General features: G+C 30.4%; 1 protein-coding gene across 1 annotated transcript in view; it reads left to right on the forward strand.

Annotated features, from left to right (window-relative positions):
* pasilla (RNA-binding protein Nova-1-like protein passilla) overlaps positions 1–16,730 on the forward strand; it is a 32,883-nt gene that overhangs the window by 12,554 nt on the left and 3,599 nt on the right. The gene's annotated exons all lie outside the window — the stretch shown is intronic.

The following is a 16,730-nucleotide window of genomic DNA, read 5'->3' on the forward strand; positions in this document are numbered from 1 at the left end:
TGGGTGGGTGGATGGGAGGAGGGGGGTGGGGGGTGACGGGCGGGCGGACGGTACCTCGGGCCCTTGGGCCCACGTTGACGCGCGGCTCGCTGCGACCACCATCCCGACAATATTAAACATTATTAATTACATATCGGGAGACGAATTGAGTACGCAATGCCGTTGAGGCGCGACCAGTTGATCAGTTGTACGCGCATGTACCATTCGAATGAGCGGCCAGCCTCGTTATTTGTTGAAACTCCTCCTTCACATGTCACCGCAACGATAGATACACAACGCGCGCGCGCGCCGACGCACGTATACGTACACGGATGAGCGCGCGCGACCGCCCGCGTTCACACACTAACACGCGCAACCCAAACACCTCCCATCCACGTACAGGCACACGAACGAACAGATGCGGACACACCACCGTATTCATGTAGCTTCGTTATTATCGGCCCTCCCCTCCCGCTATACGAATTGCATTACGTATAAATACGCATATTAAAGCAAGCTTTACAATATGGGATTGAAGCTATTTCATTTTCACGCGCTTTATTCTCGGCGACTGTCTCGGGAGAATAAACACACATCACCATCACCACACTGCGCGATAAATTATCCAATTCAAATGAATTTGCGACTTGGACTTGGTTTTTAAGGAGCGCGCAACGCCTCTCCGACCGATTGTTTGTTTGATTTAAAGATGAGCAATTGTATGCTGAATCGATACGTATATGAACATTTGCGGGGCATCTCCTTTCATTGATCGCCCTTTATCGTGACAATGTCCATGCCAATATTCATTCGAATCTGATCAATTTTTGTGTTTTTATTTTATTTTATTTTATTTTTTTATTGTTTTGTTTCGCAGTGCATCACGCACTTATCTACGTCCGCATATAATACCCGTTATCCGCTTGAATTTCTCGAAAGCAAGAGAAACGATATAAAAACATAAACAAAAATCCCGACACCCGTTGTCACCTTATCGCAGCATCACTATAGCGCCTGCATTGCTACTACTACTACTACTACTACCACTACTACTACCACCACCACCACTACTACTACTACTACTACTACTACTACTACTACTACTACTACTGCTACTGCTACTACTACAACCGCCACTACTACTACTATTACTACTACTACTACTTACTACTACTACTACTACTACTACTACTACTACTACTACTACTACTACTATCTACATCACCATTCATTTTCATCCATCACGGCTCGTTAAACGATTGATTATACTTTTTAAGAATTCTTATATAAATATTACATATTATATAGAGAAGAAATATAAACTACTACAATTGTTCTGTGATACACCACGTTACGGGGCTTTATCACATATACATGAAATAGGACGTACACTTGATAGCACATAACACACGCATATATTTGTATATATACGCGCGCGTATGTGCGACCACGTGTTCGTGTATGCGGGTGTACGCAATACGCATCAAAGCGCGCGCTCGGCGGACTCTCGTAGGCATGGCATATACGCATACATACGCTCATGTACGTGTGCGTGCGTGCGTGCGTGCGTGCGTGTTTGTATGAGCGTGTGCGTGCGTGCGTACATGCGTGCGTGCGAGTGTGTACATCATTTGTATGTATATACACATTTATGTGAGAGAAAATATACACATTTGTTCATTAAAATATTGGAGCCACATTTTTAGAAGATATATATATATATATATATATATATATATATATGTGTGTGTAGTTGTACGGAATAAAGAAAAGTTACGTAGGTTTATTCAAAGATGATGCAGTAAAACTGTCGAGGGCGTTGATAGGAGGTTTCGATATACACTGCTCAAGGGACTGATAATTCTTTCCTAAATATTTAAAGAAGAATTTAAGATTTGTACGGTTAAATCGAATTAGCAAAGCGATTAAATTCCCGTTATAAAATTTGTCATTTAATGAAAAATGTTAATTATGAAAAACTCTCGAGTAACGAGCGCCTTCATAATTCGATTTAACGCGATTAACTTTTTAAGCTTATTTTTTTTCTTCCCATTTTTTTTTTTTATTTTTTATTTTTCTTTTTCCTTTTCCTATATGAAATGCGGAATGAATTTTCCGTCCATCGAGTCATGTGTACACCTCCCGAAGACAAACTGAATTATTATAATAAATTTATAGAGAAAAAAAAGCGATAGAGCAGTACTGTAGACGATTCTCGTCTTTCATTATTATCACCACCGAGTTCCTCAGAGGATACGCGCAACAGGAATTTGTATATTTACGTTTAAACGATGAAAAAGATTTATGAATAAATAAAATTGTCGAGACGATAATAAGGAGAGCTTAAAGGTATTCGCATACAGTACCTTGATAGAGTTTATTTGTTGGTAAGGCCTTGGCTAAAGTAATCGTATTTGACTGTTCATCGAGACGTGAAACGCTCAGACCGAACGCATAAAATTATGTTATAAACAAACCATAACGTTACCAATCACGGACTTTTTTTTCCCTAATAACAGCGAAGAAGTAACTGTTCGTTTATACCAAAGATACTCGTTAACACGCAGATCGAAAGCACTTTGTTTACAAAGTTTATTATATTATTGTTTTTATGCTCTATTGAGGGGCTGGCTGGTCCGGTCTCAAAGAACTAATCATTCCGTCGTTACTATTTTATACCCTGCCTCCCCTATCATAACATTGTATTATCTTCGCCTAGCTTCTTAGTTGGATTATCTCCAAAGTTTTATCGCGATTGTTATTCATCCAGTTCCATTTCCCTAAATGATGAACTGTTTTTACTCTTCGATCTGCCTGTAAATTGGACAGATATCGATTGTATTAATTTCCAAACACGTCTGATGATTCGTTTCTCTCTTTGGCATCGAACAATCAAATTCGCGTTACGGAGAGCTCAAAGTGTCATGTATGCTTAGCGTATATTAAAAACAGTATAAAAAAAAAAATAAATAAACAAAACAAAAAAATTAAAAAAAAAAATAATAAAAAATGGTAAAAAAAAGTAATGTTCATTTTTCTCCTCTTAATAAGTACATGAAGCGTACATTTCACGAAAAATGTTCGCATGTACGAATGTAGGATTATAATAAGGAATCTGCGAAACAGAGAAATAAATAAATAACAGTCACTGCGAAGGACACTCAATTTTGTTCGAAAAGAAACAAATCTTTTTGACCAAACGAATTAAAAAGCGTCATATTTTAATTATATATATATATATATATATATATATATATATATACCTGCGTATATATAGTCTATGAAAGGTGAAGAAGAAATTCTTCATTTTTTCTTGTTATTCGGAAATGATCATATAATCCAATCAATTTTTGTTCGTTGCAATGTTAATCGAATCCATGTTGTTAGTTTCAGATTTCTTCGTATATTCATTTTTTCTTTTATTTTTAATCTACAGAACTAATAATTTTTATAAATCGGCAAACGAGAGAAAAAAATCAAGGGTACTTTTTCTAGTACGAATCTTTCACTTTCACGTGTTCCACTACTTACATAATATTTCGTATGATTATATTGTAACGGAGCACGGAATAATTGAGCTTTGTCTTTACTATTGGTTAACAAAAATTAAATAATAGCAGCTTTTGAAAACCAATGTGCTCGCTTATTAAATCACTGTTCGGTCATCGTAGGCTTAATGGAACTCATAACACAAATACATATTTAGCTAGATATATTACAAATTTAGGGTGATAAAAAGTACATTTCAAAAATCGTTAATAGGTACATAATTAATTTAAAAGCATACACATATACTTATACACAAAATAAAAATATTGTGGGATATAACCGTTAAGAACGTTAGTAAATGGTATTTAATGTAATGCAAGATCCAAACGATAACCACAACACAAATAAATAATTATTCTTAAAAAATAGCATTAAAAATAGAAATATATATTTGACTTTCGTTATAATCGCTTTATTTAAGTACAATTAAAGAAGTAGCTCAATATACCGACACAGAAATCTTTAATTAAAAAAATGACTTGTATATTTATAAATATCATAACATTATTGACATATATAAGAAAAAATGAAAAAGTCAAGAAAGAGTGAGAGAAGGTGGAAGAAATAAATAAATAAATAAATAAATAAATAAATAAATAAATAAATAAATAAATAAATAAATAAATAAATAAATAAATAAATAAATAAATAAATAAATAAATAAATAAATAAATAAATAAATAAATAAAATATACATGAACGTACACGGGGCGATCGATGGATGGAAGTGAGAATGAAAACTACGTATTCGTCCTGATTATTATTAAATCAAGTAAAAATAAAATACATGATATTAGTCTTGATTCGTAGTTACGATTTATTAAAATAATTCGTTCTTACGTTCCATCGTTGAATCACTTGCAAACTGTGAGGTATAACGAAATAACAAAGTGTAATAAAATAAGAATTGACAAGGAGAGGAAAGTAAAATAATACCGTTAAACTAGGTTAATAAGAAGAGAAATAAACATTATCTAATAAATATAAATGATATAGAAATTTATGAATATATGAATATATATTGTTGATGATAAATATCAAGCTACAAAAGAAAGCAAGGGAAACATAAAAATTGCGATAAAATATGAATACTAACGTCTGCGAAAAATAAAAATAGTTTAGTTATACATTTATTCATAAATTTTATGAAAATGTAATTTGATTATGTTGGCTTTTCACATGAATGATGTATGTATGTATGTATGTATATGCATGTATGTATGTATGTATGTATGTATGTATGTATGTATGTATGTATGTATACATATACACACAACCATACATATTGTCATGCATTATAACACTTTTGTCGCTGAATTGACTAATTATGACACTCATTATTGGTGTAGTTCGAAAAATTAATTAGGAATCCGAAGTAGCACATACAGCCATTACAGTTTATTTATACAAATTGTTGAGATTTCTCGTAGTAATTTGGAAAAATAAATTCTTAAAAATTTGCATAATCGTTAAGAAGAAAAATTGCAAAAAAAATTTATACAAATATGGTTAATTTGGGAATAAAAAGTTGGAGACGTTCAAAATTAGCAATTATATCAAGGAGTCCTAATATTTTTGGAAGTTACATCAATTATTGTTAGAATAAGTCTAATCTTATAAAATATAATGTGGCTAGTATGTCGTCAAGGTTGAATAAAGATATACATAATTACATACAAATTTTAAATGAAGTCAACAGGTATGAGAAAGATATAGAATAATTATAGTATTAGAGAAAACGTAGATAGATTGGATTCTAACAAAAAAGTATAGAAAAAATATTAAAAAAAAGTAAATATATAAATAGGGAAAATAATTTCATTTTAGAAAAGACGCACATTTGTTCGTGTTGTCTGTTGTTAGAATATTTAAAACAAATACAAGCTTTTTAATTAACGCGTAAGAGATAAAGAGATCGAATTTATTGAATTTTTGATGATGGGATTTGAGTAGCGCGTCTATTTGTCAAAGACAGATGTTATAATTAATAAAATAATGATAATGATGAGTCTTATAATTGTATAAGGAAATAATATAAAAGGATATATACAAAAAGTCGGGGTATATGATGATTAAAAGTGAGGCTGGGAGAGATGCGTGTGTATTTTCACTGTTATATTCGAGGAGGGGTATTGTAATTTTTCTTGCAAATAAGAAAATATCATAACGTATTACCATAAGGTCATTTACCATAATATGAATTTTGCAAATGAGCTATATCTCGCTTAATGGCTTACTCGTTGAAGTTTCCAACATTGGGCGCGTTTTATTTTCTTCCGAGGTAGATGATATTTTTCAATATTCGTTTTTCTTCGTTACATATCTGAAAGACAAGGAGATTCGACAGTGAAGCAAAGGAATATTCATTTGATCGTTTAATTGTGATTGGACAAAATTCAACGTCAATTAGAATGGAATTGAATGGGGGAAAAATATTGAAAATTATTAATGTTCAATTCACTGCACAAATTCAATCTGCATTTCATTAAAATTTTCGCAGCTATAATCGAGTAGCTGATTCTTTTTTTTTTTTTTTTTTGTAACTATTGTTTGTAGGAACCTATCGATTCCACCGTTAAATTAAATTATTATTGTTGTTGTTAATGTTGTAATTGATGTAGGATATACACTTAATTCAGATTCGATTTTTAATAATTTTTGTGCAATAATCGCAAATGCGAGAAGCTATTTCGTCTTCATTTTTTTTTATTATTTCATTTCATCATCGAATTTCGCTATGCTTCAGAATCGTATCTTCTTGAATCGTAATTGAGATCCATAAATCTTCCTTTATATAGCATTGAAATAGCGTTCGGTTACTTTTTGTCATTAAATTTGTTAAATTGAACTTTTTTTCTTTTATTTTAAAGATAAATATAACCGTAACTCTCTTTTTACGTTAATCATGATTATATTTGCAGCAGCGCATAAATTTTCAAAAATTTATAAACAAATTAACAGTCACAAGACTACGTACATTCCCTTATAGTAAAATATAAAAAATATAAAAGTAAAGAAATTATGTGTTTGCATATGTATGTATATATGCAGACAAAAACACGCGCGCGCGCGCGCGCGCACACACACACGCACACACACACACACACACATATATATATATATGCGTCACATGCATGCACACACTCGCATACACACATGAACGCACACATATATTTATACGTTACGTATGTGTATGCGCATGCGTATATGTATGTGTAAATAAATATATATACATATATATATATAACGTATCTTAACGCTAGCTGTGATGGAATTAAAGAATGGGTAGTGATTGACGGTAAATGAAAATGAATTTTAAGGAAAAATTATAAAAGTTAATTATAGATATATAACAAATTGCACTTTTCTTATTATTGTGTCTAGATTTTGTTCTCCCATTTACAATTATATATATATATATATAAATATATATGTGTGTGCGTGTGTGCGCGCGTATATATATGTGTATATATATATATATATATATAATTGGAGAAAGAATGTTTAAATACAGACGAAAATAAAAATTTGCCAAATTGGGAATAAAGAAAATCAGACAGAAAGTGGGAGAGAGAGAGAGAGAGAGAGAGAGAGAGAAAAAAATATGCAGAACCTATTGTTTTGTGCAGGAAAAAAAGAATGATGGTGCCAAGAAAGCCTCGGCAAGCAAGAGCAAGGACTAATCATGAATTTGGAATAAAAAAGAGAGAAAAGTAATAAAAAGAGAAAATAAGTTTATGTATAGCTGCTAATATGTACCTTCGTACATAATGAATAATCTGCTTTTGTTCCTTTTTTTTTATATATGATTTGTGATCACAATCTTTTCTTTTTTATATAATTTGAGAATCTTTCGGTAGCAGTAACAAAACCATTGACACTATTTACAATTTCTTTTTTCTATAACAATATGAATTTTCTAATTTTGTTTCCGGTTCTATAAGTGTTGCCGAAGAAAGTTGCATAAAAGTGTATGGAGTCTCATTTCATTAATAATATAATGTTTTTAAAAAGTAGCTTAAATTAATTCGAACTAATAGGGAATTTATCAGCCGTTCGCCAATGCTTTAATTACTTTGTTCCATAATATATCGTATCATTTATTTCCATACATTTTTTATTTAATGTATTTTATTTAACGTAAAATGTCACGGGCCACTCGATAAACGAAGAATCATGTAGAAAAGCAGAATTTGCTGAAATGTTAATAAATACGAAAAGGAAAATGCAAACACCGTGTTCACTGCGTGCAATTTCCATTACGGAACAATTATTATTTAAGAGAGTTCCATAGCATGTAGAGCACGAATTAGTCAATGTGGATGTTGAATGCAACGGCCTTGGAGCTATAAATAAGTGAAAGCATAAGTGTAATTAATTTGGAAAATCGATAAATGTACTTTGGAAAGTGATAAAATTATGACATGTATTAAGCGCATCGAAGAGAGAAGTAAAAAGTACAGTTATTGATTGAAACTAATAGGGTCGGTCGAGCACTGCTTTCGTATTTAATAAATAAAATATTGCGGTTGTATTCTTCGATCGAATTATCACCAAATTATCCTTGCGCAACTTGTTGTTAGCTTTCACTTTTTTTTCTTCTTTTTTTTTTTTGTTTTTGTTTTTTTTTGTTTGTTTTTTTTTGTTTGTTTTTTTTTCTTTTGTTTTTCAAAACTCAAAATCAATGATATTTTGCGCATTGTAATTGCGCATAATTAATCCTCTTGACTTTTCGCTCAAGGTGCAAGCGAACGATTAAGGATAAAACTCATACAGGAATTGCAATATCGCGTTTTTAATCATTCGTTGATATTAATTAAAAGCAGGAGGACCTGTAATGCATCGTATCATAAATTAAAGAAAATGCCATTACGATTATAAAAATTTCCATGAAATTAACGAATTATTCGATTCGAAAAATGCGCTTCGCGAGCGAATAGACGCATTACAAACTTGGCTGTGTGTGCTATTATTCTATTAAATAAGTAAACTATGTCGCATCAAACAAAATACAATCACCACTACTGCGTTTCATCTCACCTTCCATAATATTTCTATCTAATCACTCATCTAACAGCAACCAAATACCGCGATTTCATGTATTTTTCCCTATATACGCTGACCACACGGAATGATAATGTAATATGCCATCGTGTTTGTTTATTTGTTATAACGATATTTGACGCGTTCGCTGGCGAGTACGCGGGAGGATTCGACTTAATTATATAGCTTCGCGGATTTCTACTTTATTTTTATTATTATACTATTATTATTATTACCTCCTTTTTTCCGCTTTTTCCGCTTTTTCCGCTTTTTTCGCTTTTTTCGCTTTTTTCGCTTTTTTTTCTCTCACTTTTTTTTTTTTTTTTTTTTTTTTTTTTTTTTTTTTTTTTTTTAAGAATAACGCCAAAGTACGAAAAGGCCTGATAAATAACAAACAAACAAAAATAAAAAAACAAAAATACAACATAAATGACGACCATTTAATTTTGGAATTTTAGTGTCAATGAATTCCTGATGTCTATGAATTTATTTTAAGCTCTTGTTTATTTTTACTCACGATACTTTGTTTTGTGCACTTGCTTATTGTCAGTAGGAATCGAATGAACAGAGTTGTGTATTTTTAACTTTTCAGGATATGTTTACAACTTTGCAAATAATATAACCAATTGTTCTTTGCATGTGCGTAAATCATTACTAGATAACCTTGAAAATAACAGCGCTCAAAATATTCCAATTTCAATAGATCTTCATAATTAATTTACAATGAAAATGAAAAGAAAAAAAAATAATAAAAAAAAAAAATCCCCATAATAATAATAATAATATGAAGCATAAGTTAAGGCTATTACTGTAATTTTTTGTAACAAGTATATTTTAATCTACGTAGCGCAAAAATTGCAACGAATATTATTCTCCAGGGAATGAGCTCGTGCTGCGCAATATTTTTCTATTGTACCAAAAAAATACAGAAAAATTTTATCAAACGCGTCGAGTCACGGGAAAAGAGCACATTTCTGCCATATGAATGACTTATTTCGGTACATCCGATGACTCTTGTAGTGCCATAAAAATGCTGGCGAAATGTAATTGAATTTCAAAAAGGAAAAAGGCGTTATTATCAATTTTGATGAAAGAAAGACAATAGATTCTTATCCGTTGAATATATGAATGCAATCCTAACAGTCGACATATTATTCTATATTATTCGAATTTAGTAGATTATTATGATTTGCACTGCTCGCTTTTATCAACTTATAATCTATAAATCCTTTGATTAGACAATACGAATTTGAATATGAAATAGTAGGAAGAATTCATGGAAATAAATCTAAAGTACCGCAGGATATGAGTTACACAGTGATGTCATATACAATATAAAAGCTTATATTTAATTTCGAAAAAAAAAAAAGAAAAAAAAAAGAAGAAAAAAGAAAGCTTATAAATAAATAAATTCTTTCCGAGCGAGTTTAAAGGAAAACAAAATGAATAAATGAAATTAAAATAATAAGCATAATAGACGATTTATTATGGCTTCGAATTTTTACATTTAATTTCATTTGCCAAAAAGAGCATTATAAACGAAATAAGCATTTACATTATTCGCTTATATTAATATAAATATCATTGATTTTTATTGAAATTCGCTTGTGATGCATAAATATAATTCTATGGTTTGAGATAATTTCACAAAATACAGAAGAAATGCAGTAGGCTTACATTGAGACAAACATATAAACAGAGAGAGAAAGAAGAATATATATATTATGTTGATTGACAATATGGTAAAAATAAAATGAATAAAACACATTGTTATTACGGTATGAATTTGTTTGACGTTGACGGATCTTTGCACCAAGTATAAATAGATGATTAAAAGAAAAATATTATGATATTTAAATGCATGATCGATTACTTTTATACATTTGAAGCTGCTTTTCTCGAGAATTACACTGCCTGTTTTGATGAAAAATGAAAAACGTTGATGAGAAAAGGGTTAGAAAATCACGGTTGACTATTATTTCGTTTTCTTAATTATGCGTCGGTTTGCTTCTGGTATTATCTCGTAGATTTTTACGAGTCATTTTGTTAGATTGAAAGTCAAATTATATTCCAGATTCATGATTATTTGTTCGTCCAAAGGTTTTATATTTATGTTTAAGTGACCATCATTTTACCGTTAATAATGTCACACGTGGAATAAAATCATTATTGGTAAAAAATAAAGAATATCAAATAAAAAAAAAAAAAAAAAAAAAAAAAAAAAAAAAAAAAAAAAAAAAAAATAAATAAATAAATAAATAAATAAATCTATATTATAATGTTATATTCGATGAAAATATTTGAATTAAAATGAAATAATTGAGATATAGTTTTAAAAAGGCTTCCATAATAAGTCTAATTGAATACAGTAATTAAATAATTATACGAGTGTGGATGAAAGGCAAATTTTACGTAGAAAATTAACGATTTTGTTCCTTAACAATTAGCGTATTCCAATGATTCATCAAAAATTTTCATTAATATCGGCAAAGTTAGATCGTTGAGAGGAGATTTTTTATTCAAAGTGATATAATAAAATAGGATAGATAGACATTTATGAAAGCAATCGTAATTACACATTTAAGGGAAGAAAATTTGATCGTAGGAGAGTGCAATATCTGCACGATTTTAGTGGATCTGGATGACATTATCTTTCGTATAACAATAATTAGTGACGTTCTCGTTCTTCTTAATTTTATAGAAAAGCTTTCGTTTATTGGGATTTCAAAATATGCGATGAATGAGAAGGTTCAAGTGCCTTGGTATGTTTTATTATTTCGATAGTTTTAACTATTTACTGTCCATAACAATGTAAGCCATGCAAGCGTAAGAAAAAAACAAAAAAAAAAACAAAAAAACAAAACGAAAACAAAAAAAAAAAACAAAAAAAAAAACAAAAAAAATAAATTCAATGCAAATATATTACTTTTTTTTTTTATATTAATAGTATTGTGTAAAATAATAATCATGAAATATATGTCTATATTTTTTTATATCTTCAACAATATTTATTGATTATTATTTTGGCAATATTCTTTTGCTTTCGTAAACCGGGTAGAAGATGGATAAAAAATAATAGGATTTTTAGTTTTTCATGTAACTTAAAAAAGAAAAAAAGAGAAAAAAAAAGAAGATGAAAAATTAACAATACGTAAATAAATTTGATTAATAATACAGGATAAATCGAATGTTTGCTATAAATTGGTAAAAGATTAGTTTAAATATAGCGAAATGTGAGCAGGAGTGACAACCTAAAACGTACAATATGCGCAAAATATTGTTTCTCGTCAAGTTAATATATTAAAGCAAGACTTTTCAATACAACCGATATTCCAATTCTAATTTTTCTTCTTTTCATAATTAAGGATCTTTACGAATGACGTATGTACGCAAAGTTATCGATTATTTTTGAAAAATTACGAATAAAATAAAAATCAATATTGCTAAATCACACGATTAAAGTTGTAGTTTGTTTATAAGTTTATAATGTAGTTTGTTTTATAAGTTGGAGTTTTGGAGTTTTATGATTAGCAAAGGTAAAATATTGACAATGACACTCTCGTACACACATGTAGGCACACAATAAACAAAAAAGTCTTATGAAATAGAAGAAAAAATGACGAAAGAAATCAAAGTACCTTGTTGAGTATAATAAGTAAGTGAAACTATCGCCAAATCGTCGCGGACGCATATATATATATATATGTATGTATGTATGCATGTATGTATATATATATGTATATATATATATATATATATATATATATATGTATGTATGTATGTATATGTATGTATAAAAAAAAAATCAATTAACAAAAAAATAAAATAAAATAAATAAATAAATCGTATTTGTGATTAAACGGTCGCGTCATGACGATTTCAAGAAAGTTATAAATGAATGTTATTGAAAGTTGGTGTTCGGAAAAATGCGCGTAAATTTTACTCTCGACTTGAAGTTACGAGTCCGAAAGCTAAAAAATGTTGCCATTAATTAAGAGAGAAAGAAAAAAAAAACGTTATAAAATTTCGAATTCCAATTATAAACATCTAAAAACCTGTTCGATGACTCAGATAGTTTAATGAAATTGTTAAGATAAGATAAACTTTATAAAAAGGCTCGGACTCGTCGATGACTTAGGAATACACGTAGCGGACGAATCGAGCGCTTTCCCCGTCTGTTTTCACCCAGAGACATTAAACACATCCACAGAACACTACATTAACATTACAAAAATATAAGCTTAGGTATTGATACATTTGTGTATTTTCAACCTCATGCTTCTGTGTGCAAAATATAGCATTCTCGTGCAGAAATTATAAATTAATAAAATAATAACAAAATAATAATAATGAAGTAATAAATAAATAATGAAGTAATAATTATTAATTATTAATTATTAATGAATAATAATAATAGTTGTACAGGCCATGCAAGCAAGCGATAGAGCAATTTATGAACGGAGATACATTAACGAATACCAACGCGAACGAATGACGTACCTCGAGAAGAGGACGTGAGAATTGAAGGAAGGGATGAGAAAAGGGTCGCTAATAAGGATTCGCGATAGGTTTCTTGAGCGTGCTTGCCTTGCCGTAGGTTGTGTCGGTTCAAACAATCCTCTAATAAAAAAAAAAAAAACAAAAAAAACAAACAAACAAACAAACAAACAAACAAACGAAAGCTTATCGAGGAAGCTAAAGAGTAGCTAGATAAGGTGGTAACAAGAGTTATGATAATAGTGAAATAATAACGGGATGATGATTAATGGAAAAAAAAAAAATGACAAAAACCAAAAAAAGAAAAAAAATATATATAAAAAAAAAAAGTAAACCTTCCACGATATTTGTAACAAATGTAAGCAGCTGGCTGCAAATAAAATAAAACCAGATTAATTAATTATAATCTTTCTTCGCTGGTGGAGTACGATGAAGTATTGTACGATACATTCCTTTGGCTATAAACGTAATGTTAAGAACCCACACATTATATACACATTCAGCTTTCCTTCTCTTCTTCGGCGGAAACGCGACGTTAATCGTGCACGCAACCGCGATTTAGCCTTTTCTTTTCCGTGTCTTCTCCGTTTCTTTGCGCCCGAATCGTTTTTACCCACATTTCTTTCCCTCCGTCTTTCCAACACAAACACCAAACACAAATGCTCGCTCGCTCGTTCGTTCATCGTCATCATCAACGAATTCTCTCTCATTCACCGATTCACTCACCCACCCACCCCCCCACTCACTCTCTCTCTCTCTCTCTCTCTCTCTCTCTCTCTATATATATATATATATATATACTTTCAACTGTTGCGCCTTTTCCGTGGAAAATAGGCACTAAGACGTGCTTTTGATATTCTCAATTTACGTCCATCACTCGACCCATAAGAAGACTTTTTACACAGACGAATCATATAATCTTAGCTGGCTTTTTTCCTTTATTTAATAATTACCATTCGCTATTTATCGAGCAATGCACTTGCCAGTAGAGTTTGTGTGAGCGGTCATCATCAAGACTGCACCAAGACGTGCGAAAAAATTTCGTTCGATCGAGATAGGGGTGGGTGGGTGGGTGGGGGGGGGGGTTCTTAGTTACCGCTGAATATTAGAATAAGTAAGTCCGACATCAGTGATGCACTTTGTCGTGCCTTACCGATTCACGGTTTCTAAAACATTATATTGTGGGTGGTCGTGATGCTTCCTTCTTCCGCGTGCAGAGGGGCACAAAATCTACCCCCATTGTCGCGTTTGAAGTTAAGTACAATTATTCTCGTTACGCGGTATAGGTGTAAATAATTCGCCGAGTACCACGACGCGGCTCGTTCGATGCGTTTCTTCGCGTTTCTTTCGAAATTGATTAAAGTTGAGAGAAAACATGTACGAACGAGAATGTTCAGCATGTCCAGGCGTTTGTTTTACGCCCAAACGCGCTAAGTTATACACGTCGAGGCTCCGCAAAGCAAAAAAATGCACGATGCAAGAATCTACGTAGGAAAATAAAGAGAAAAAGAGCGAGAGGAGAAAAAAGTTAGAGTTTTTATTTATTAGATGGCGTGTTTACGACAATGCGAAAGAAAGATATTTACAGAAGTAATTAAAGGCAAGAAAGAATATTGAAGAAAAAAAAATCTATACTTGTTAGTTTCAACTGCCAAACGCATGTACATTTCATTCATAGCATGCATATACATATATACATATACATATACATATATATATATATATATATATGCATACATACGTGTGCGTATATTAATTCGCTTATAAATAGAGGATGATAAGAAAATTTAACGAAAAAATATGAAGCCCATTTGTTGTAATTATTATATATATTTACAAAATGTGGGTTGCTACATTATCTTACTGTTACTTTTATTTTATTAATTTTTCGTCGGTTATTATTATAAGGTTAAGAATCGAGATATGGAATACTATATGTATATACATACATACATACATACATACATACATACATACATACATACATACATGCATTATACATATATATATGTGTGTATATATATATATATATATATATATATGCATATATAATTATGATGATGATGATAATGATGATGATGACGACGATGATGAGAGAGATAAGAAAATCCAAAGTATCGTTTATTAAAATTAAGGCTTTTACGAAAACGTGGCATAAAATACGTTCGAAGGAGAGAATATATAAAGAGGGTATAAAATAAATCATACCAATGTTTATTAGCACACAACATTGTCGAAAAAAGAAAAAAGAAGTTGTGTAAATTGTATAGGCATTTTAACAGAGAATAATGGAAGTGACAAATAAACAAACAAACAAACAAACAAACAAACAAACAAACAAAAAAGAAATATAAGAAGGACCTTTTAATATAATTAATTTGACATTCTAATCACATTTATTTACATTCACAGATTGTTATTCTTTCATCATCCGTTTTATTCCATTTCAATGTTAAATAATTATAAAAACAAAAAAACAAAAAAAAAAAAAAAACAAAAAATAAACATAATATATTAACTATTTTCATTCATGAGAAAAGCATCGTTACCTGTATGACAAGTGATCATAAGAGCATAATAAACAATCGCTCATTAAATGCATTCTGTTGTTTCTTCATTTCACGACCTTAGCCACAAACACCAACTACGTTTCCATCCACCATCCACCATCCACCATCCACCATCCACCATCCAAATGCCATATAAATCCACATATTATATCTATTACATGATTAATATAATTATATTATCTGACACTCTTTTCATTATAATCGCTGCGATTCTCTTCCGTCTTCGATAAAAACTCGATTCTTCAATCCGTTTAATCCCTCGGTCTATTATTTATACACGCGGCGATAAAACGAAAAATAAACAAATAAAAAGAACTCCGGAACAACGCGCTATGGTGTTACGTTACGGTGCCCTCCCGGAGGTATAGAGAAATACGCGGAGGTTCGTTGACAATGGTACGATGAGAAAAAATTAATTTCTCTTAAAACTTTAATCACTCCTCCTTTAAGCTATCGTTGGCAATAAAAGCCATTTGATCACAATCACAGATTGATTTTCAATTCTTAAAAACATCTATTTAAAACATCTATGACAATGAACGCTGCCTTTATAATGAAATTACAAATATTTTAATGTTAACAAATGAAATCTTTTACATATAAACTATCGAATCTCGAATCACTGTATTATTTTTTACAAGATTTTATTACTTTGTTATAAAATTCTTTTTTTTCTTCTTTTTTTTCTATACTCTCGAAATTAAGTTTTCAACTGTTGTTTCGTAAAAAACAAAAAAAAAAAACAAAGAAAAAAAATTTTTTTTTAAATTGCCCTTGCAAATTAAAATCGTACTCGATACTCAAATTTTTTTCATCTTTTTTTAACGTTATATGATTTATTAATGATTCATATAGATAATGAATTGAATTGAGAATAAGAAATTCGAAGGACAATAGTAAATAATAGACATTGAGAATAAGAATAAAATTAAAAATATAAAAGCCATTTCAGCCTATTATTATTTTCTTCTTCTTTTGCTTCAGATAGAAATAAACGAGCACATGATTACTCAAAATACTTACTTTTATTAGTCATTTATATGAATTATTTTATTTCGTACTTTTATATAATTTGCTAAATATCATCAGCTA

The sequence above is a fragment of the Ceratosolen solmsi genome, unplaced genomic scaffold, assembly GCF_000503995.2.
Source record: "Ceratosolen solmsi marchali unplaced genomic scaffold, CerSol_1.0 scaffold14, whole genome shotgun sequence".
Lineage (NCBI taxonomy): Eukaryota > Metazoa > Arthropoda > Insecta > Hymenoptera > Agaonidae > Ceratosolen > Ceratosolen solmsi.